The 24796-nt window shown below is 45.9% G+C and overlaps 1 long non-coding RNA gene across 1 annotated transcript in view; it reads left to right on the plus strand.

The window, feature by feature from the left end:
* Positions 1 to 7625: 7625 nt before the first annotated feature.
* Positions 7626 to 24796, plus strand: part of LOC137322548 (uncharacterized) — a 37302-nt gene continuing 20131 nt past the window's right edge. Inside the window, exons 1-2 of the long non-coding RNA XR_010963167.1 lie at positions 7626 to 7710; positions 9315 to 9525. This is a non-coding gene — a long non-coding RNA (uncharacterized lncRNA). The remainder of the gene's footprint in view (positions 7711 to 9314; positions 9526 to 24796) is intronic.

Here is a 24796-nt window from a genome sequence, read left to right on the forward strand (position 1 = left end):
AACTTTGGTGTCTGGTCTTTCCTTCTTACTTCCTCCTGATCTCATGCAATCGCCTTTCTTTCCTTTGACTTGATTTCCTTAGCTGCCCTCTGGCTGGTTTCTTCTGACTACTGAAATGCCTGACTGCTTGACTGACTGAGGAGAGAGAAAGAGAAAGGATTTTTTTATATCTTAACTCTCACTGAGATTGAACCCCTTTCCGGGATTAAATCTCACTATCCAGTTAAGAAGGGTTAACTAAGTCATGTGAGTCCTTTTCAATACATCAGTCAATTTTGATAAGATGTGTCAGAAATTATGATGGTAAAATTTTGATGACAATCAGAACTTCAAGGCTCATTCGTACCTCTTAGCATCCCTTAGCAATTAATCTCTGCCAGAGGCTATTATTCTGACTTCGATGTATCCTTAATAGCATTTGTTTATCTTGTGGCCAGTTTTCCAAACAAATCCATCCCATGGATCTACCTTACAAGCTAATCATAGGATAGGTTAATAAATTTTGTGGCCTCAGGGTTCCACAATTAGACATCTGTTATTATCTGAGAGATCTAAAGATGAAATTACTAATATATAGAAGAAGGAAAACAATTAAAAGCATCCAACACAGGTTTCAGAAAGAAAGATCATGCTTGACAAATTGATAAGAGTTCTTTGAGGAGGTGACAGATATGGTAAACATGGGAAACGCAATGGATGTGATGTACATGGACTTTCAGAAAGTCTTTGACAAGGTACCACACTGGAGACAAGTGGAGAAGATTAAGGGTAGAATATTGGATTAAAAACTGGGTAGAAGGGAGGGGGCAGAGATTAGGCATTAAGGGCAGTTTCTCAGTGTGGTTCAAAGTGGGTAGCACCAAATCACAGGGTTCCGTTTTGAGACCACTTCTGTTCAGTGTACATCAATGATTTTGGATATATTTGCTGGAGGAAGTGGTGCCAAATTTGTAAAAGATCCTAAAATAGGAGGCACAGTAAATCATTCTGAGAACCAAAGAAAACTGCAATGGGATATTGATAAGTTGGTGGAATGGGAAAATAGTGGCAAATAGAATTCAAAGTCAATAAATGTGAGAGAGTACATTTTGGTTAAAACAAAATATAAGAATTTTACTTTGAATGGGGGAAGGTTGGGTGATGTGGAAGACCAGAGAGATTTGGGGATTCAGAATCACAAGACATTAAAATTAACATCTCAAGTGGATAAAACCATTTTTTAAAAACGGTAATGGAATATGGTGTTTTGTGGCAAGAGGTATATAATATAAAAGTCAAGGTGTAATGGTGACATTATATATAACCTTAGTAAGATCACAGTTGGAGTACTGTATGCAGTTTTGGGCTCCACACTATGGGAAGGAAGTTGAGGCAATAGAAAGAGTACAGCACAGATTCCCTAGGATGCTGCCTGGTATGAAGAAATACAAATACAAAGAAAGACTTGAAAATTTGGGACTGTTTTTAATGTAACAGTGGAGATTAAGGGCTCATTTGATAGAGGTGTTTTAAAGTTATTAAGGGATGGGACATGATTGAGGGGTCAGGATATAAAATTAAATGTAAGAGTTTTAGGGCAGAGAGCAGGAGAAAGTTTTTTACACAGAGGGTTTTGAGGCTGTAGAATGCACTCTTGGAGTTAATGATTGAAGCAGAGACCATGTCCACATTTAAGAATAGTTTAGATAGGTGGTTGAAAAAAAGGGCAATAAAGACATATGGGAAGAGAGCAGGAATATAGAATTAGGACGACTGCTTGTGTGGAGAATAGGAACATAGGAACAGGAGTAGGCCATTCAGCCCCTTGTGCCTGCTCCGCCATTTGATAAGATCATGGCTGATCTGTGATCTAACTCCATATACCTGCCTTTGGCCCATATCCCTTAATACCTTTGGTTGCCAAAAAGCTATCTATCTCAGATTTAAATTTAGCAATTGAGCTAGTATCAATTGCCGTTTGCGGAAGAGAGTTCCAAACTTCTACCACCCTTTGTGTGTAGAAATGTTTTCTAATCTCGCTCCTGAAAGGTCTGGCTCTAATTTTTAGACTGTGCCCCCTACTCCTAAAATCCCCAACCAGCGAAAATCGTTTCTCTCTATCCACCTTATCTGTTCCCCTTAATATCTTATGAACTTCGATTAGATCACCCCTTAACCTTCGAAACTCTAGAGAATACAACCCCAATTTGTATAATCACCATCATGGACTGGTGAGGCTGAACTGTATGTTTCCGTGTTGCAATTCTATGTAAATTCTATGTCATTAGGAACTTGAGGATCTGGTCTTCTAGTATTTACCCTTCAGGTTTTTCTAGAGTTTAGGATTGTGATTCATATCCCACTATTTTACAGATCACAAATTGACTGTCCCCTGGAGAAACAAGCACAAATAGTAGTTACAATGCCCACGTTAAGAAGCTGTCAGTAAGGCTCTGATACATTTTGCTAACTTGCTTTCCCTTAAAACAGCAATATAGCATAGAAGCAATGAATAACAAAAGACTACAGAAAAATCTGAATAAATTGGACTATGCCTTTAACAGCAAGGAACCACTGAAAGGAAAATTTATCCCACACAGCAGTTATTTTATATTGGCTGTAAGTGTTGGGAGTACATTATGGGGACATCCTCTAAATTACATAAAAATTAGGCCTTAATGAGCCTAATAGGCATGCAGGGTGTAAATGCCACAGGTGCTTCCAGATTTCATTGTGGTGTGCAATGTGCATCAAGTGCTTAGGCTTCAGAGCTCATAATGCAGAGAGCTGGTGCCTGATGTACAGCAGAGCTGCATTCACTGAAGATTGTATTATCAGCCCCAATGTGAATGCCATAAGATAACATTCGCAAGGCTTGCTTGACGGGAGTAAAAATCAGAGAATTTTTAAAAAATTCGTTCATGGATGTGGGTGTTGCTGGCGAGGCCAGCATTTATTGCCCATCCCTAATTGCCCTTGAGAAGATGGTGGTGAGCTGCCTTCTTGAACCGCTGCAGTCCGTGTGGTGAAGGTTCTCGCACGGTGCTGTTAGGGAGTTCCAGGATTTTGACCCTGAAGGAACGGCGATATATTTCCAAGTTGGGATGGTGTGTGAATTGGAGGGGAACGTGCAGGTGGTGTTGTTCCCATATACCTGCTGCTCTTGTCCTTCTAAGTGGTAGAGGTCGTGGGTTTGGGAGGTGCTGTTGAAGAAGCCTTCGCGAGTTGCTGCAGTGCATCCTGTGGATGGTACACACTGCAGCCACTGTGCACCGGTGGTGAAGGGAGTGAACGTTCAGGGTGGTGGATGGGGTGCCAATCAAGCGGGCTGCTTTGTCCTGGATGGTGTCGAGCTTCTTGAGTGTTGTTGGAGCTGCACTCATCCAAGCAAGTGGAGAGTATTCCATCACACTCCTGACTTGTGCCTTGTAGATGGTGGAAAGGCTTTGGGGAGTCAGGAGGTGAGTCATTCGCCGCAGAATACCCAGCCTCTGATCTGCTCTTGTAGCCACAGTATTTATATGGCTGGTCCAGTTAAGTTTCTGGTCAATGGTGACCTCCAGGATGTTGATGGTGGGGGATTCGGCGATGGTAATGCCGTTGAATGTCAAGGGGGAGGTGGTTAGACTCTCTCTTGTTGGAGATGGTCATTGCCTGGCACTTGTCTGGCGCGAATGTTACTTGCCACTTATGAGCCCAAGCCTGGATGTTGTCCAGGTCTTGCTGCGTGCGGGCTCGGATTGCTTCATTATCTGAGGGGTTGCGAATGGAACTGAACACTGTGCAATCATCAGCGAACATCCCCATTTCTGACCTTATGATGGAGGGAAGGTCATTGATGAAGCAGCTGAAGATGGTTGAGCCTAGGCCACTGCCCTGAGGAACTCCTGCAGCAATGCCCTGGGGCTGAGATGATTGGCCACCAGCAAACACTACCATCTTCCTTTGTGCTAGGTATGACTCCAGCCACTGGAGAGTTTTCCCCCTGATTCCCATTGACTTCAATTTTACTAGGGCTCCTTGGTGCCACACTCGATCAAATGCTGCCTTGTTGTCAAGGGCAGTCACTCTCACCTCACTTCTGGAATTCAGCTCTTTTCTCCATGTTTGGACCAAGGCTGTAATGAGGTCTGGAGTTGAGTGGTCCTGGCGGAACCCAAACTGAGCATCGGTGAGCAGGTTATTGGTGAGAAAGTGTCGCTTGTTGGAACTGTCGACGACATCTTCCATCACTTTGCTGATGATCGAGAGTAGACTGATGGGGCGGTAATTGGCCGGATTGGATTTGTCCTGCTTTTTGTGGACAGGACATACCTGGGCAATTTTCCAATTGTCGGGTAGATGCCAGTGTTGTAGCTGTACTGGAACAGCTTGGCTGGAGCCGCAGCTAGTTCTGGAACGCAAGTCTTCAGCACTACAGCCGGGATGTTGTTGGGGCCCATAGCCTTTGCTGTATCCAGTGCACTCAGCCGTTTCTTGATATCACGTGGAGTGAATCGAATTGGCTGAAGACTGGCTTCTGTGATGGTGGGGACATCGGGAGGAGGCCGAGATGGATCATCCACTCGGCACTTCTGGCTGAAGATGGTTGCAAACGCTTCAGCCTTGTCTTTTGCACTCACGTGCTGGACTCTGCCATCATTGAGGATGGGGATGTTTGCAGAGACTCCTTCTCCCGTTAATTGTTTAATTGTCCACCACCATTCACGACTGGATGTGGCAGGACTGCAGAGCTTTGATCTGATCCATTGGTTGTGGAATCGCTTAGCTCTGTCTATAGCATGTTGCATCCGTTGTTTAGCATGCATGTAGTCCTGAGTTGTAGCTTCACCAGGTTGGCACCTCATTTTTCGGTACGCCTGGTGCTGCTCCTGGCATGCTCTTCTACACTCCTCATTGAACCAGGGTTGATCCCCTAGCTTGTTGGTAATGGTCGAGTGAGGAATATGCTGGGCCATGAGGTTACAGATTGTGCTGGAATACAATTCTGCTGCTGCTGATGATGGCCCACAGCACCTCATGGATGCCCAGTTTTGAGCTGCTAGATCTGTTCTGAATCTCTCCCATTTAGCACGGTGGTAGTGCCACACAACACGTTGGATGGTGTCCTCAGTGCGAAGACGGGACTTCGTCTCCACGAGGATTGTGCGGTGGTCGCTCCTACCAATACTGTCATGGACAGATGCATTTGCGACAGGTAGATTGGTGAGGACGAGGTCAAGTAAGTTTTTCCCTCATGTTGGTTCGCTCACCACCTGCCGCAGGCCCAGTCTGGCAGCTATGTCCTTCAGGTCTCGGCCAGCTCGGTCAGTAGTGGTGTTACCGAGCCACTCTTGGTGATGGACATTGAAGTCCCCCACCCAGAGTACATGCTGTGCCCTTGCTACCCTCGGTGCTTCCTCCAAGTGGTGTTCAACATGAAGGAGGACTAATTCATCAGCTGAGGGAGGGCAGTAGGTGGTAATCAGCAGGAGGTTTCCTTGCCCATGTTTGACCTGATGCCATGAGATTTCATGGGGTCCAGAGTCAATGTTGAGGGCTCCCAGGGCCACTCCCTCCTGTCTGTATATCACTGTACTGCCACCTCTGGTCAGTCTGTCCTGCTGGTGGGACAGGACATACCCACGGATGGTGATGGAAGAGTCTGGTTCGTTGGCTGAAAGGTATGATTCTGTGAGTATGGCTATGTCAGGCTGTTGCTTGATTAGTCTGTGGGACAGCTCTCCCAATTTTGCACAAGTCCCCAGATGTTAGTGAGGAGGACTTTGCAGGGTCGACTGGGCTTGGTTTGCCTTAGTCGTTTCCGGTGCTTTGTGGTCCGTCCGGTTTTATTGTTATTGTGACTTTTTTTCGCGAGATTTTACAACTGAGTGGCTTGCTAGGCCATTTCAGAGGGCAGTTAAGAATCAACCACATTGCTGTGGGTCTGGAGTCACATACAGGCCAGGTAAGGAGAGCAGGTTTCCTTCCCTAAAGAGCATTAGTGAACCAGATGGGTTTTTACGACAATCTGGTAGTTTCTTGGCTACCATTACTGATACTAGTATTTTAATTCCAGATTTTTATTTAATTAATTGAATTTAATTAATTGAATTTAAATTCCCCAGCTGCCGTGGCGGGATTTGAACTCGTGACTCTGGATTATTAGTCCAGGCCTCTGGATTACTAGTTTAGTAACATAACCACTATGCTACTGTGCGAAGATTAGCACGCTCAATATGCGGCACTCCTGATTTTCCAGTGAATGAGAGGCTCGTGCTCTCAGTTCAAATAGTGTTAGTGAAGATCAGAATGCTGAAAATAAATCATGGATGAAGCCACAAGCCTGGTTCAAGTATAGGATAGATGACAGGGGGAAGTAGTTAAACATAAACAAATGATCTGAGGCTTAGTTACTCACCGCTCTCTATTGTGGATAATATTTATATCACTCATTAACTATAATGTAAACTTGATATTAAAGGTTAGCCAAAAAAAAACTACTGTTCTGAGCTCACTGGCTTATATGGTATGTAAATAGCTGCTGTGCAGATGCCAGTGTAAATTCTGCAATTTGTCTATTTGCATGCCCACTCAGTGTCTTGTGCATAGTGCAGACTGGATTGCTGTTCGGTTGACATGGTGAAGGAAAATTATTTTGCAGAGAATACAGTATTTTTAGAGAGGCTAAAATAGACCAGAATGACAGGCTGCAGATACAGTGAGCGAGGTGTCAAACAGGTCAAGAGACTGTCAAACACGATAAAAGAAATTCTAATTTTCTGTTCAGGCTTATTACTGAAAAGCAGAAGAGAAGGTGTGTGAAAGAAAAAAAAAAGTAGTACGTTGGCAGTTGGTGTTTTCTTCAGCATTTGATGAGGGAATAGGTCCATGGGCTTTGAGAGCATAATGGTGTATGGCTCTCTACAGTTGGCAATACATTGGTGATTCTTTGATTTCGGGCTCTTGGATGAATTTCCAATGTGCGCTGCTGTCGGGAAAGGCTCTGCACCAGAAGTGCAAAGTTGGAAAATTAGGCCTTGCATGTGTCCTTGTGCTGGGTAACTCGTGATGAAAGGCGATAAAATGCCAACAGAAAATAGAACACAAGAAAGAAATCCCAGGTGACAAACCTTTGCAAGTGGCACAGTAATTATCTGACAATTTGCTTTCTGTTTTTATGTGTGGCATATTTACTCAGCACTTAAATGCCATGAAATTGTGTTGATTGCTCAGGTAGAGAACCACAGTGGTGCAAACATTCAGAAAACATTCTTTTGAAATTTTAATATAAAGGTTATATCAGTAATAAGCCTGAATGGGAAACTTGGATGTTTTTATATTATCCTTGACGCTGTGATCCGATTTTTTCCATTAGTTACCTGTATTAAAAGTTCTTCGATCCTCCATCTCGTAACACCCAGCTTCTTATCGATGATAGCTTAAAACATTTCAGAAGATTTTGCTTTTGAAAGCATTCAGAATGCAAAGAATTTATATATTTTCCCAGCACTCTTGACCAATCAGGAGTAGCATTTTATAAAACCAGAAAACACTTTCGGTGAATCAAAGGATGTGCACTCTCAAGCAGAGAGCATTAGGTTTCCATGGCAACTCCATTCCTGGTTGTTCAGTGTTGGATTTCAAAAGTGAAACTGGAACCGCAGGACACTGGTTGCTCCATTCTGGATGAAAGTTGTATGTGGAGAATGAACTTCAATCAAAGAATGAGGAAGACCCTACTGAAGATAGGTAACTAACATTTCTGAAAAGTGCTTCAAACAATGAAGAGTAATTGAGTGACCACTGGTGAGAAGATTTAGCTGTAAAAGTCTCATGAAAAAACCTGGGCCCTGATATTAACGGAGAATAAGGGAGGGTGCAGGGGAGCTGCCCGGTAACTGGCACAGAACCCAGCAGGGCAGGGCCTCAATTAAATAAATATGTGCAGACTCCCGCCCGACCCCCGGTCAGCTTGATTGCCTGGCCGACGGGCGGGAGTAGAAATTTAGCGAGGTCGCAGCTGGGAACCCGTGGAAACGGGCCCTGGCAGTCAGTGAGAGGGAGAGCCTCCAGGCATGATCCAGAGAGGGAGGGAGAAGGAAAGATCTGGGCAGCAATCGGGAGGGGGAAGGAGGAAGGCTCTTAATGCTCTTTCTTTTTGCCTCTTTACTTTTAGGCTGGCTCAGTCAGACATTAGGGCAGCGATTGGGATGAGGGAGACGAGGTCTGGCATCTTGATGGACGATCGGGGGAGGGTGGGGCTGGGGAGGTCCAAAGACTCCTTGTGGGGTCTGGGGGGAGCACTCCTGCTTTTTCTGGCCCAAAAGGAATTCTATAAGGAGCAGATCTTTAAAACCTCCCTCTTTGGATCTGCTGCTGGGCATCTGACAGCACAGGTCTCCCACTGACTTTCAGTTAAATTTACGTCATAGTGCCAAATATGTCAACGGGCCGCGACTTTTGAGTGTTAAGTAGGCCCCCTCCTGACCTTTGCGGGACCCACGTCGATGGTCTGATTTGGGGCAGTAATGGGCCGGGGATGGAGTCGGGTTGCTCGATCCTGATATTTTAAGCCCCCCCCCACCCCGACCCTCTCCCGCCTGTTGCGGGAGAAGGGGGGCGGGTTGAAATCGAGGCCCTGGTGTCTGGAACCATAATAATGGCATCATCCATTGATGTCAAGACATCGGAAGTGGAGTAAAAAAATTAACTATACAAAGCCGGGGAAAAAGGAGAGTGGAAACTCTGGGAAGAGATTAGGAACTAGCTAAAGCACATTAAGAGCATACCTAAAGATTTTTCTCTTCTGTCATGAGAGAGAATCCCATACTTTTCCAGGACATTTGCATGAAGGCACACCTCTGGTGCATGTTCACATGCAGATTGGGCCTTGTGCTGGAACATCAGGCAGAAAACAGAATTGGAGCTGCAGGTCTGACTGGAGACCTGTAGCTGGAAGGCCCATAGGCCTTCAGGTTATCCTGCGAGGTAAGGGGTTTGAAAAGTTGGCCAAAGTTCCTATAAAGTTATCCACCTACTGTCAGGAAGCCCGCAGACCCTCCTGTCCGAAGGGGTTGTGAACCACGCCGTCCATCGGATTTCTTCAGGCACCCTTCCATTGGCCCAATGATTGTAGGACATAGGAAAATGAGGCGGTAGTCCATAGAAGCCCTCCTCAAACCCCATTAAAATGGGAACTCTGGGCCTGCGCCTACTGTAGGTGCAGGCCTACTGATGTCACTTGGGAAAAGCCCTAGGAAATCCTGGGGCTGCACCAATTTTAATAGTTTTGTGAAGATGTGACTGATTGGATAGATAAAGGCACTGCACATGTAATGTACATGTTCTTTTAGGAGTTCAGTGGAATGGAACTCTCAGCCGCCTGTACGCAAAGACACAGGACCCATCTCAAATCCTGGGGACTGGGTCATTGTATAATTAGGACAAACAGCCTGCACCTCTAAGGGCACAGTAGTGCCCTCCTCGACAGATGCTTGGTCAATCAGAGCAGTGCCGTGCCACTCCAAGGGTGGAGGAGGGGCTTGGGAAGGACACAACAAACAGGTAAGGTCCTTTATCTTCAGCTTCCAATGGAACTTTTGGGGCATCTGCTTAAGATTATTGATCTTCCATGGGATTATTTTTGGCTGCTGAGGTTTTAAAGCCTTTCCTGGAGCCTCAACTAATGAGTTCCCCTAAAGCCTTATAAGGGCATATCAGGCAGAATTCAAGGATCACTGGAAACTCCCCAAGATACGCCACTTAATGTATATTACAACAGTGACCACACTGCAAAGATACTTCATTCGTTCTAAAGCGCTTTGGGACATCCTGAGGTCATGAGAGGTGCTATACAAATGCAAATTCTTTCTTTTTTCTTTTATGTAAGGGGGGGAACGAGTGGACGATTCACTCATATCCCTTCCCCACTGGAAAATGACTCACTGTCATGGCAGAACTGGGTTCTGTCCAGGAATTCCACCAAGTTTCTGCCTTGGCCCCAATCATAATTTCGGTGGCAAGGTCTTTTACTGCTGCTGTTGTTTCCGAGCTCGTGCTCTCTGGTAAGTGTCCTGCTTGTTTCATTTTAGTAAATATCTAGTTAATACATTTGGAATCTGAGCCTAGCTTGATAATGCAATCTCCTTGAATTGCTTGGAGAAAAATAAAGTACGACGATCCAGGATTGTGGAGTCCTAAACGACAGAAGGTCGCAGAGCAGCAACTTTCCGTTCATAGGGAATATGAGATCCATTTACAGAAAGTGCAGAAAGACTGTTGTAGTTGGGAACGGCTTATTAAATACCCCCAGATTACATCATGCTGGTGGCAGCAAGTTATGAGAGATAGCTGTACAGGGGTGGGGGTGGGGTCAAATTGTGGACGAGAAATCCGGAAGTACGGGTTTCCCAGATATCCTTACGATTTTGAAGTCTCTCTTTTTGTTGGTTTGCCGTCCGACTGACTGGCCTGATTGACAGGCTGGTCTCAGTCGGACGGTAGAGCAGCCAGGGAGAGGACGTTTTTTTTTATTCGTTCATGGGATGTGGGCGTCGCTGGCGAGGCCAGCATTTATTGCCCATCCCTAATTGCCCTTGAGAAGGTGGTGGTGAGCTGCCTTCTTGAACCGCTGCAGTCCGTGTGGTGAAGGTTTTACCACAGTGCTGTTAGGAAGGGAGTTCCAGGATTTTGACCCAGCGACAATGAAGGAACGGCGATATATTTCCAAGTCGGGATGGTGTGTGACTTGGAGGGAAATGTGCAGGTGGTGTTGTTCCCATATACCTGCTGCTCTTGTCCTTCTAGGTGGTCGAGGTCGAGGGTTTGGGAGGTGCTGTCGAACAAGCCTTGGCGAGTTGCTGCAGTGCATCCTGTGGATGGTACACACTGCAGCCACTGTGCGTCGGTGGTGAAGGGAGTGAATGTTTAGGGTGGTGGATGGGATGCCAATCAAGCGGGCTGCTTTGTCCTGGATGGTGTCGAGCTTCTTGAGTGTTGTTGGAGCTGCACTCATCCAGGCAAGTGGAGAGTATTCCATCACACTCCTGACTTGTGCCTTGTCGATGGTGGAAAGTCTTTGGGGAGTCAGGAGGTGAGTCACTCGCCGCAGAATACCCAGCCTCTGACCTGCTCTTGTAGTCAGAGTATTTATATGGCTGGTCCAGTTAAGTTTCTGATCAATGGTGACCCCCAGGATGTTGATGGTGGAGGATTCGGTGATGGTAATGCCGTTGAATGTCAAGGGGAGGTGGTTAGACTCTCTCTTGTTGGAGATGGTCATTGCCTGGCACTTGTCTGGCGCGAATGTTACTTGCCACTTATGAGCCCAAGCCTGGATGTTGTCCAGGTCTTGCTGCATGTGGGCTCAGACTGCTTCATTATTTGAGGGGTTGCGAATGGAACTGAACACTGTGCAATCATCAGTGAACATCCCCATTTCTGACCTTATGATGGAGGGAAGGTCATTGATGAAGCAGCTGAAGATGGTTGGGTCTAGAACACTGCCCTGAGGAACTCCTGCAGCAATGCCCTGGGGCTGAGATGATTGGCCTCCAACAACCACTACCATCTTCCTTTGTGCTAGGTATGACTCCAGCCACTGGAAAGATTTCCCCCTGATTCGCATTGACTTAGGTGTCAGTGTTGGTTCTTACGTTTGTGGGTTCAAGTCCCACTTCAGAGACTTGAGCACATAATCTAGGCTGACAATTCAGTGCAGTACTGAGGTAGTGCTGCACTGTTGGAGGTGCTGTTATTTGGATGAGATGCTAAACTGAGTCCTCGTCTGCCCTCCCAGGTGGACGTAAAAGATCCCCAGGCGCTATTTGAAGAAGAGCAGGGGCCTTCTCCCCGGTGTCATGGCCAATATTTATCCCTCAACCAATACCACTAAAATAGACGATCTAGTTATTATCATTGCTGTTTGTGGGACCTTGCTGTGCACAAATTGGCTTCTCTTCATTGCAGCAGTGACTACACTTCAAAAGTACTTCATTGGCTATAAAGTGCTTTGAGATGACCTGAGGTCGTGAAAGTCGCTATATAAATTTCTTTCTTTCTTTCTTATTTGCTTATGCCTGTTTTCTCTGCTTGGCATTCTTCAGTCATTAAGTCTTATGTGTACTGTTAATTTATCACAAGTTGACAACTGCCTCAGTAAATGAGCCTCATCAGCCTGCTCTCACGGCAAAACCATTGCCATGTAATGTGTTCTTCAGCTATTTCTGAAAGTCTTAAAGTGCATTTATGATGGAGGTTCTATGCAATTTTACAACTGTCAACGTATCGAGTAAAAGTGAAATGAAGAGGATAAATCTTCATTCACATTTTTCCTATTTTTTATTAGATTCAGCGGTTCTAATCTATAGCTTTTGCTCAATAAACATCCATGTGAAGGTAGTTTTGTGAGAAATTGCAGTTTTTAGTGATTATGTGAAAGTTCTATTGTGTATCATGTAGGAAAAATTGTTTTGAATTTTTTTAGAGTCATCTTTTTGGTGAAATTGTAATTCTTGACTCATAAGCTATTCCTGCTTCAAAATATCCACAAGCATTATTGTACTTGAGGTATAGTTCAGGATCAGTATGCAATGGCTGGCAGACTTGAGTTATACTCCAAGCTTCACAACATTCTCCGGCCAGGGAAAATAGAACTTTGCAAGGCAGGCTTACATCTGAAAGCTGGTAAAATTTTATTATTAAGAGAGCCGACTATTGGTGCTTTATTAGCATTAAAAGGATTAAAGCCCTGAAATTCTGAAACTTCTGTCTCGTGGATCAGAGAATTAGGCTTTAAGTTGAACTTTCTGGCCAGTACTTAAAAAATGCTTCTAATGTCACCTGTTGTATATTGTCAAAATGCTACCTGAAATTACCTGCATGTTTTGTAGTCGTTCATTCACACAAGGTGTGATGTAGTCTGGGCTCCAGGGTGCCACTTTATGTGAAAGGTTGTATGTTTTGTTTGTTTTTAAAGGAGAAGGCAGCACAGAATCAGAGAGAGAGAGAAACCAAACTGGTGGTGAGCCTCCAAATTCTGAATCGAAATAAGGAGCTAGCCCTTCAAATCTTGGGGGATAGAATTAAGGATGTGGGCTAGGGAGAGCTTGGCAGCCTAACAAGACAACTGTCCACTTTTATCCTTCTTGCTTCCCCATCAAACTCACTCACTCAATAATAGTAAGGTACATCTGTCCAACAGCATCATGGCCCTCAAGTATTAGCATTGGGACAATTTCATGCAGACACCATGTTCTTTTTCACTTGACGTAGGGGCATCCCAAGATGGCATGCCTACTATCACAAAGGAGAAGGAAGTTGGGCCATCTCTTCAGCATCTGTCATACACTGCTGAGCATGTAGGTACCAGCTTAGACACATCCACATTGGGGGAATTAGAGGATAAGGATTAAACACTTTGTGAAGCACATAACACATCTGAGGAGGAACAAATTTAAGTGCTTGCAGAGGACCAGGAACAACCTGAAACGAGGGCCAGGCCTAGATGTTTTTTTCTGCTGCGTGGCCAATGGATTCTTACCACATAGGGGCTGCCTATAGAGGGAAGCTTATTAATGAGAAGAAGCACCTCATGCAGTCCTTTGAAAATGTTCAGAACTTCCTCCATGATATGTCTGAGATTATGTAGAAGTGCTGCTTTGACATCTATGCAATGTTGCAAGAGGAATTGGGAAAGCTGCAGTTCACCACAGAGCTGGTGGCAACTCCACGGGTGCAGAAGCATTTTTCCTTACAAACACTGTGACTGCGGCTATTGAGACCTGAGGCTCCAATTCAGATGAGGCTGTCACTTCTACATAAGAATAGAAGTAGGCCATTCAGCCCTCGAGCCCTGGTCTACTATTCAATTAAATCATGGGTGATCTGTACCTCAACATCATTTACTTGCCTTTGATCCATATCCATTGGTACCTTTACCTAACAAATATCTCTCGATTTCAGCCTTGAAAGCTTCTATTAACCCAGCATCTGTAGCCTTTTGGGGGGAGAGGGTTCCAGATTTCTACTACCCTTCGTATGAAGAAGCGCTTTCTGATTTCACTCCTGTATGGCCTGGCTCTAATTTTAAGATTATGCCTCTTCTGTCTTGGTGAGGATAGCAGATCAGCTTGTAAGAATCTTGATGATAGGCTTCACATTCCTAATTGGTGGTACAAGATCTTCTCCCACATCGATCCCTGTCATCCGCAAGGGATGCCAAGCAGCCAGGGCATGGTAGGCAGAAGCATGGATGAAGCAGCTCAGGGTAATTTCACATCCGCCCAACTCAGCTGACCCTCTTATAGGACTGAAGAAGAGGCATGTAGCAGATAAGAGCAGCCAGCCAGCTGCAAGGGCTAAAGTTGCAAGACCATCTCATAACCCAGCACGAAAAGGTATAGAGCCAAAATTGAGGAGCAGCAAGCTGTCAACACTTGCACTTAAAAGGGGCAGAAGGTTAGGTAGGAAATACCACACACTATACACTTTTACCAAGGCAAGAACCTGGGAAGTAAACAGTAAGAGAAGATACACAAAAACAGTAATAAGGATTTAAATTGGTTGGACCTTCTTTTGAATGCGGTGTGGAGATTTCATTTCAGAAGGGATATATTAATCGTCTGATAGCCAGTACTCATGATTAGGCATGTTGTTCATGGAAACAGTACGTTGTGCTTAAAACTATGGGACTGCTCATACAGGTGCACACGTACAGAGTTAAGTAAATGTTCTGTCAATCAATGATTGAATTACCAGTCTCTTTGGCTGCATGCTGCTGAATTGGCCCAACCATGCTGGATAGAAAATACTCTTTGGATCATATAAAGCACAATATTGTCCCAAGGGACCGAGTGGTGACATGCTATGGGTAATAACCATTTGTTCCCTGGGAAATCTAGAATTTCTGCAGAATTGCTGCTGTTAGCCAATGATGAAAGTGATTGAGACATTGACCCTACATTTGTGACCTCCTTGAGACAGCTGTGGCCAGAAAACTGGCTCACACTTCAAATATCACCTATGGTAGCTTGGATGGAGCTAGTGGCATATAAATCGAGGGCAGTGGTTACCTTGCAGCAGCTGGCAGTGCCATCTCTGTTTGAATTGTCTGCAGCTCTTCTTGAAGCAGGTGGCACTACTGTCTCCTTGATAAATCTGAGTCTTCAGAGGCAGCACCCCTTATTCATTGTCAGGTAGCCATGCCTGGGCCGATAGGTATGATTGGTGATATTGTGGTGGGTAGGGACAATACACCTCTGGTGCCATCTGACATCTTTGGCAACCTTTCTCTGGTCTTGCCCATCCTAGAATCATAGAATCATAGAAAATTTACAGCACAGAAGGAGGCCATTCGGCCTATTGCGTCTGCGCCGGCTGAGAAACGAGCCAACCAGCCTAATCCCACTTGCCTGCATTTGTTCCGTAGCCCTGTAGGTTACGGCACTTCAGGTGCACATCCAGGTATTTTTTAAATGAGTTGAGGGTCTCTGCCTCTACCACCCTCTCAGGCAGTGAGTTCCAGACCCCCACCAGCCTCTGGGTGAATTTTTTTTTCCTAATTTCTGCTCTAATCCTTCTACCAATCACATTAAATCTATGCCCCCTGGTTATTGATCCCTCCACTAAGGGAAATAGGTCCTTCCTATCCACTCTATCCAGGCCACTCATAATTTTGTACACCTCAATCAAATCAATCCTCAGCCTCCTCTGTTCCAAGGAAAACAATCCCAGTCTATCCAATCTGTCATCATAGCTAAAATTCTCCAGTCCTGGCAACATCCTCGTAGATCTCCTCTGCACCCTCTCTAGTGCAATTACATCCTTCCTGTAATGTGGTGACCAGAACTGTGCACTGTACTGAAGCTGTGGCCCAACAAGTGTTTTATACAGTTCCAGCATAATGTCCCTGCTTTTCTATTCTATGCCTCGGCTAATAAAGGAAAGCATTCCATTTGCCTTCTTAACCACCTTATCTACCTGTCCTGCTATCTTCAGGGATCTGTGGACATGCACTCCAAGATCCCTCACTTCCTCTACACCTCTCAGTAACCTCCCATTTATTGTGTATTCCCTTGCCTTGTTTGCTTTCCCCAAATGCATTACCTCACACTTCTCCGGATTGAACTCCATTTGCCACTTTTCTGCCCACTTGACCAGTCCATTGATATCTTCCTGCAGTCTACAGCTTTCCTCCTCACTATCAACCACACGGTCTATCTTTGTGTCATCCGCAAATTTTTTAATCATGCCCCCTACGTTTAGGCCCAAATAGTTAATGTAAACCACAAAAGGCAAAGGACCGAGTACCGAGCCCTGCGGCACCCCACTGGAAAAAGCCTTCCAATCGCAAAAACACCCGTCGACCATTACCCTTTGCTTCCTGCCACTGAGCCAATTTTAGATCCAATTTGCCACGTTCCCTTGATCCCATGGGCCTTTGGTTTTTTGACCAATCTGCCATGTGGGATCTTGTCAAAAGCCTTGCTAAAATCCATGTAGACGACATCAATTGCGCTACCCTCATCGATCCTCGTCACCTCCTCGAAAAATTCAATCAAGTTAATCAGACACGACCTCCCCTTAACAAATCCGTGCTGACTGTCCTTGATTAGTCCGTGCCTTTCTAAGTGACAGTTTATCCTGCCCCTCAGAATTGACTCCAATAATTTGCCCACCACCGAGGTTAGCTGACTGGTCTGTAATTACTCGGTCTATCCTTCGCTCCCTTTTTAAACAACGGTACAACGTTAGCAGTCCTCCAACCCTCCGGCACTATGCCTGTATCCAGTGAAGTTTGGAAAATGATCGTTAAAGCCTCCGCTATTTCCTCTCTGGTTTTTTTTAACAGCCTGGGATACATTTCATCCGGCCCTGATGATTTATCCACTTTCAAAGATGCTAATTCCCTTAATATTTCCCCTCTCACTATGTTTATCCCATCCAATATTTCACACTCTTCCTCCTTAACTTCAATCCCCATATCATCCCTCTCCTTTGTGAAGACAGATGCAAAGTATTCATTAAGAACCATACCCACATTTTCCACCTCCACACAGGTTACCTTTTTGGTCTCTAATAGGCCCTACTCTTTCCTTAGTTATCGTCTTGCTCTTAGTGTATTTATAAAACATCTTTGGGTTTTCTTTGATTTTACCTGCTAATATTTTTTCATGCCCTCTCTTTGCTTTCCTAATTTCCTTTTTAACTTCACCCCTGCACTTTGTATACTCCTCTAAGCTTTCCATAGTATTGAGTTCCCAATGTCTATCGTAGGCTTCCTTTTTCTGCCTTACCCTGAATGCTTCTTGACATCCAGGGGGCTCTAGATTTGGCAGCCCCTCCCTTTTTCTTTGTGGGAACATGTTTACCCTGAACCCCTTGAATCACCCCTTTGAATGTCTCCCACTGCTCTGACACTGATTTACCTTCAAGTAGCTGTTTCCAGTCTACTTCTGCTAAATCACTTCTCAGTTTAATAAAATTGGCCTTTCCCCAGTTGAAAACTTTAACTCCTGCTCTGTCTTTGTCCTTTTCCATAACTACGCTAAAACTAACTGTATTATGATCACTACCACCAAAATGCTCTTCCACTGCTACTTCTTCCACCTGCTCCTCTTCATTTTTTTTTTATTCGTTCACGGGATGTGGGTGTTGCTGGCGAGGCCAGCATTTATTGCCCATCCCTAATTGCCCTCGAGAAGGTGATGGTGAGCCGCCTTCTTGAACCGCTGCAGTCCATGTGGTGACGGTTCTCCCACAGTGCTGTTAGGAAGGGAGTTCCAGGATTTTGACCCAGCGACAATGAAGGAACGGCGATATATTTCCAAGTCGGGATGGTGTGTGACTTGGAGGGGAATGTGCAGGTGGTGTTGTTCCCATGTGCCTGCTGCTCTTGTCCTTCTAGGTGGTAGAGGTCGCGGGTTTGGGAGGTGCTGTTGAACAAGCCTTGGCGAGTTGCTGCAGTGCATCCTGTGAACGGTACACACTGCAGCCACAGTGCACCGGTGGTGAAGGGAGTGAATGTTTAGGGTGGTGGATCCTTGCAGTCCCTAATGCTGTGGCTTTTCTACAGGGGAAGGCCTCGACCCACTTGGAAAACACGTCCACCAGGACGAGGCAATATTTGTAGCCTCCCTGGGCAGTGGGTAGGGGCCCGATGTAGTCGATCTGGATCGACTGCCATGGTCCCTCTACCCTTCTAACGTGTCCCATGGGCACCGTCCTTCTGTGGGGTTCGGGGTTATTTGCAGCGCACACAAGACAGTTAGCACAGAACTCGTGGACATCTTCCCGGAGTCCTGGCCACCATCCCGCCTGTTCCACCCGCTGCAAGGTGGCCTCAGGCCCGGGGTGTCCTGCTCCCGGCCCTTCATGGGCCAGTTGAAGGAACTCCCTCCGGTGCTGCTGGGGTACTACCCACTGTCCTTCCTTGAACAGCATGCCCTCTCTTATGAAGGGCCGGGAGCAGGACACCCCGGGCCTGAGGCCACCTTGCAGCGGGTGGAACAGGCGGGATGGTGGCCAGGACTCCGGGAAGATGTCCACGAGTTCTGTGCTAACTGTCTTGTGTGCGCTGCAAATAACCCCGAACCCCACAGAAGGACGGTGCCCATGGGACACGTTAGAAGGGTAGAGGGACCATGGCAGTCGATCCAGATCGACTACATTGGGCCCCTACCCACTGCCCAGGGAGGCTACAAATATTGCCTCGTCCTGGTGGACGTGTTTTCCAAGTGGGTCGAGGCCTTCCCCTGTAGAAAAGCCACAGCATTAGGGACTGCAAGGATCTTGGTACGGGAGGTGTTCTCACGGTGGGGACTACCCCAGTTTGTGGAGTCCGACCAGGGAAGCCACTTCACCGGCCAGGTCATGCAGAATACACTTATGTTGCTCGGTATTCAGGGGAAGTGGCACGTAGCCCACAATCCACAGTCCTCAGGGATTGTGAAACGCATGAACCGCACCGTCAAAGAAAGGCTGAGGAAAGAGACAGCGGACTCACCCCAAAAATGGGCAGAGATCCTGCCTCTAGTCCTCATGGGGATCCGGGCCAGTCAGTCAAAGAATATGGGGTATTCCCCGCACGAGCTCATGACCGGTAGGGTCATGAGAACCCCCACCCATGTCCTAGCCCCAGTTCTTACTGAAGGGCAGCTTCGGGAGGTAAACCGGGATAAATTTGCCCGAACACTCCTCGAGCGCCTGAAGCAGATTTACAAACAGGCACCAGGTAGTATGGGGACCTATAATAAGCCCGAGAAACAGTAAAAACCCCTTACAATGGCATCTCCAAAGGTCTCTCAGTTATGCTTTCACAATCAGTACCAGTTCTTGCACCTTTCCTTGTCTGACCTAAGAATCCAGTGTATATCCTGTGTATATTCTACACTTCCAAAATTCAGCAGTTGCCTTGATTCCCGACATGCAAGAATATAGATGACCTTGAATGCTCAGGAGTAATGTTTTAAAACAACAAGTTAACGTGCTCCCCTCTTAAGTGCCAGTAATGAATGGACTTGCATCACATTGGTCATTACCACACAGTCTGGACGAGAAAGTCCACTGCAGCAATCCAAGACAGCGATCAGCTGATGGGAAGCAGGTGAGCATCATAATTCCGGGAAATGCTGCCCCTAACTACACAGTTGCTGCCATTGTAAAGCAGTATGGCAACAGCAGTTTCCAGGCTTATATTTCTGTGTAGGATTATATCAGCAGTACTCACTGAATTCAATTCAATTATAAATAAATATTTGAATTGCTTTAACCGATATAACCTCTGATCTGTGTGCAATCTTCTCCTATTAAAGAAAGTGTGCAGTATAGCATGAGACGACAAGGTGAAGTCGTCTGCTTCTACTAGTGTGGAACCTCACTTGACTGAAGGGCAGATTGGACAATGGGGTGTGGAGTCGGGGCACTCAATTTTCATCAGTTCTTAATGCTAAAACCAGAAAATTGTGAGGGCAGCAAATTGGGCTAACCTCTACCCAATTTTCCAATTTTCTGTCAAGCAATGTTCCACACTGGGAATGCTGATTTGTAATATTTACCCCTACATTTAATTCAGTGTGCAGATTAGTACAAATAAAATTATTGTTAACCTTTTGAACCACAAAAGCCTGCAAAGGGCAGATTGCTGCAGAGGTACAGCTTCAGGATCATAGAGAAAGATGACTACTTATGAGAATTGCTCTGAAACCGTTGCAAGAGAAAAAACAATTTTATAGCTTGACCAAGGTTTTACAGAGTACGAGTGGTAATAAATTTCCATCCATCAGCTCAGCAGCGACAAAGGGGCCAAATTAATTCACTCCACTGTTGTCGGTTCTAAACTAGCCTGGCTGCTTCAGTCATCACTCTTGACATTGTCTATCCAGTGCTTCCTTGTCTTCCTCGGCTTCTTGTTCCATGTACCTCTGCATGCAGGGCCATCTGTATAAGTGTTGTTTCTCGTCCAAGCCATGTTCTTATTACTTAATTCTTGATTCTTTGATACTCCCAATATTCCTCTCAACCAACTCATCTCTACGGTTAGTATCTTTTGATTTTAAAGAGTGACTGATTATAATTTTAATCCAGAATAATCAGTCTGGTTTGGCACTGGTTCACTCGTTATGATAGCGATAGATCTGTGTAACTGGTGTGAGCTGTGAGTGATATCATGGTTAGTAACATGTTGACATGAAATTCTTATATGCTGTTTTAATGCGGTCAGTGTGATAGATGCAGCTTGCCACTTATTACCATGTTTATGTTTGTTCCAACAATATGATGGGCTCGATATTAGCAGGGCAGTGGGTTCTCAGCAGGGGGTCGACTGGGCGCATGGGTAACGCGCCAAGTGAAATCAGGGTGCTCTGCACGCGATTGCAGCATGATTGGAGCCACTTACCTGTGCTTCCGGGTTTCCCGCTGGTAAGCTGCGCAGTGGGCAGACTGCGCATGCACAGCAAGGTCTGTCAGCTGGAGGAGCCCTATTTAAAGGGGCAGTCCTCCAATGACTGATGCTGCAGAAAATAGGAAAAATTACAGCATGGAGTAGCCCAGAGGGAAGGTTGCTCCCAGGTTTAATGATGCCTCACTCCAGGTCTTATTGGATGGAGTGAGGAGGAGGGGGAGGACAGAGATCTTCCCCTGGCGGGCGGGAGGAAGAAGCCTGCCTCTGCCACCAAGAAGGCCTGGCTCGAGGTGGCAGAGGAGGTCACCTGCACCACCAACATATCGCGCACCTTCATACAGTGCAGGAGGCGCTTCAATGACCTAAGTAGGTCAGCCGAAGTGAGTACACTTACTCATTCCACTACACTCCGTCTGCCACATCACCGCCTCCAACCCACATCTCCTTCTGCACTGCCAACACTACTCTGTCACATCACCCCTCGTACCCACTCAAACTTCATCCTCATCTTACCTGCACTTACTCACCTCGCCAGTACTCATCCCGCCACTACCACTCAACCCAATCCTCATACAATCTCATGACTCTATCTCATACGCACCCTCTCATGCATCTCTTTCACAGTCAGCCTCACCCAACCTGCCACTACCTGTGCTGCAGCCACAGGGCATGCATCACATATGTGCAGTAGGCAGCCTAAGGCAAACGTGTCATGAGCATGAAGAGGATGCACAAGGGTGTTTGAGGGTTTGTCATGGTTTTTACCTATATTTAATCTCTGATCAACTCACATTACATATTATATTGGCACCACTACTGCCATGTCTTTGCGAATCTTGTCTGGTTTGTGCAATAATGCCCTTTCCTGAGGATCACAATGAAGACCCACAACTGATGCCACCCATTGTGTCACTGCAGAGTGGGTGTAGGTGTATTTGCAGGGCTCTTTTGTGCAGACGACTGAGCGACATCGGCGATGTCCCCGGTGGCACCCTGGAAGGATACGGAGGAGAAGTTGTTGAGGGTAGTGGTGACTTTGACAGCGACAGGTAAGAAGATGGTGCTTGGGCCAGCCGGGAGCAGCTCGGCATGAAGGAGGCTGCAGATGTCCACGACTACATTCGAGTGACTCTGAGCCTCCGTGTGCACTGCTGCTCAGAGAGGTCCAGGAAGCTGAGCCTCGGTTTGTGGACCCTGTGGCGAGGGTAGTGCCCTCTGCGACGCATCGCTCTCTGTCATTGCCCTCCCTCCTGCTGTGCAGGTGGATGTGTCACAGCACTGTGTTGTGGAGCTCCACGTGTCAGAGGTGGACGGCGTGGCCGGCAAGGCTGGTGATGCTGTTTGCCCTCCGAGGAGGTCATGACTGCAGCTACAGCGGCCCCCATCCGGAAGATGTACATCTGAGGTGGTCCACAAGGTACGTACATGTGTCTGGACACCGGGGTAAGTGTGCAAGTTGGTGAATTTTATGGTTAGGAGGAGGGTGGTGGAGGCCAAACTTTGTCCAAAGTGACAGAGTGGCCTCCTGCAATGAGTGAGGGTCTCCCCCCACCACCTGTCAAATGGACCTTTGCAGCTGCCACAGGCTGATGGCTGCAACACGTCCATTTGAACGGGGGGTGTTTCCCCCAGTACGGGAAACAGTTTCAGTTAATTTCAAAATCCCACCCCTCCTAAAATATCAGGTCAATCAGGTCTGTAAACAACCTGAAGTACCTGTTTAAGTACTTTAAGTGGCACCCAGCCGGCTTTAATTGCCGGCGGGAATCCCACATGCAGGGGCTGCGCGCGCATGTCAGCGCGTCACTGGGGAACACGGAAATGGGCGGGTTGGAGCCGGGCTCCTGACCCGCCCCGGGAATCCCTGATTTTCGCAGCCCCTCCGCCACGAACGCACCCGATCGCGGGTGCGAAAATCGAGCCCGATGTCTTGAGAATGAGGTTGATTCTTGACTGAGGTTGATTTTCACATTTAATGTTGGCAGCTCTCTTGATTCTCCATTTATACTAAGAAATGGCTTCCTAAAGAAGGGGTTTTAAAATATAAGGCTAGATTTTACAAGTCCTTATCTGCTGTGAGTATGTGCTGGAAAATCGCAGGGGATAAGCGAGTTTTTGAAAATTCAATCCTACAATATTCCCTTGCAGCTAAATCTGCCCGTTTATACTGCCAGGTGGTTTTGGCAACAGTGGAACAACCAGATAAGATTCACACCTGCACAGTTGTTCACAAATCACAAGCGACACTTTAAAGCAACTGCACGTGCATAGTTAATGCCTTTGTCAATCTGATTTGGACCTTACCTTTCCTGAGGGGTACTGGTTATGTTTGTGGACTAGTAATTAATGGAGGATGGCTGCATCAGAGCCACTGGGAGTGGAGGAGCTGTGGGCTGGCTCTTGGGGTGGGGATCCCTTATCAGTACACGGCCGGCGGGATGGTCTGCATCCCTGGGGTCTACCCTGCTTTTCTTCCGCCACATTCCTGGGCAACGGCAGTCCTCTCCACTTTGCCATTCTGCTGTAACCATTTACTCCTCCTCAGGACCCATCTTTTGTTTCTATACTAGTCCCATTATCATCCCCTTTTGCCTTGCACCATCATTTTTGTCATTTCGCCACTCCTGCCCTCTAGCCTATCACAGAATTTTCCCATTTGTTCTTTATCTGCACCCCCCCCCCAACTTTTCCCTGGCTCTGTACTTCCTTAAAAGCTGTTCATCTTTAACATCTTCCAGTTCTGATGAAAGGTCATTGACCTGAAACCTTAACTCTGTTTCTCTCTCCACAGATGCTGCCTGACCGGCTGTTTCTGTTAGTATCTGTTTTTATTTCAGATTTCCAGCTTCCACAGTATTTTGGCTTTTGTTGTAGTAATCCAAAGGCCTGCACTAATAATCCAGAGAATGAATGATATTGAAAAATATCAAGGGACAGTTTACAGAGGCCATTGATTGCAAAAATATTATCAGAAACAAAGCCAAAAAATTCTGCAAAACCATGATTTACTAACATAGCAAAGGGATAAGATCACAATTCAATATAGATGAGGTGAATTTGGATTGCAGGCAGCTGCTTTACTTTAAGGAATGAAATGATTTTGCAGTTTAAATGGCTCTAAACATCTACTCTTGCCTGCAATGACAAAACTGAAATAGCAGGCCGTTGTTCATTCCAAATTGCAGCATTTTCCATTTGAGTTGGAGAAAAAAATTCCTTTGCTTATATTAAAGAAAAATAAATAGTTCTCTTTTGCATTGTCTCCGGCTTGTCGATGGAAGCTGGTATGCCAGGTTGACTCTGAGATCTGTTGTACCAGCTGCAGATTCTGTGAGCAGAACCAACTTGAATCCTTAATTACGATTCTCAGCTATATTTCGATTGTGCCATTTAAATACTTGGCTTTGATTGTGGTAAGATGTTATACCAGACGTGCAAAAGCAAGTCTACCCTACTTTAGTTTTATGACCTCCCATTTGTCACTTAGATAGTGATCTTTTTGAAGTTGGAATGTCTTTTGTGGGTAACTTTTGTTTTTAACTCTTATACTGCTGGTCTGACATGATTTACATGAAATCTGACATTTACATTAAATATACAAGAAATACAAGAATTTAATTGATGATGCACAGTTGCTTTGCTACTCTCTGCATTCTGGGAGGGAGATCAAAGCATCCCAGGAGTTGTAGCCAACTAATGGGGATTAATTTCCTTTTAGTGCATGGAGAGTTTGCTAAAGGGAGTTGATTTTTCTCTCTTGTATTTTTCTTTCATTCTCAGGATATGGACGTCGCAGGGCATATGTGTTACAGCATTTATTGTCCCTCCCTAGTTGTCCTTGAGAAGATGGTGGTGAGCCTTCTTCTTGAACCGCTGCAGTCCATGTGGTGAAGGTTCTCTCACAGTGCTGTTAGGTAGGGAGCTTCAGCAATT

This window comes from Heptranchias perlo, chromosome 6 (assembly GCF_035084215.1).
Source record: "Heptranchias perlo isolate sHepPer1 chromosome 6, sHepPer1.hap1, whole genome shotgun sequence".
Lineage (NCBI taxonomy): Eukaryota > Metazoa > Chordata > Chondrichthyes > Hexanchiformes > Hexanchidae > Heptranchias > Heptranchias perlo.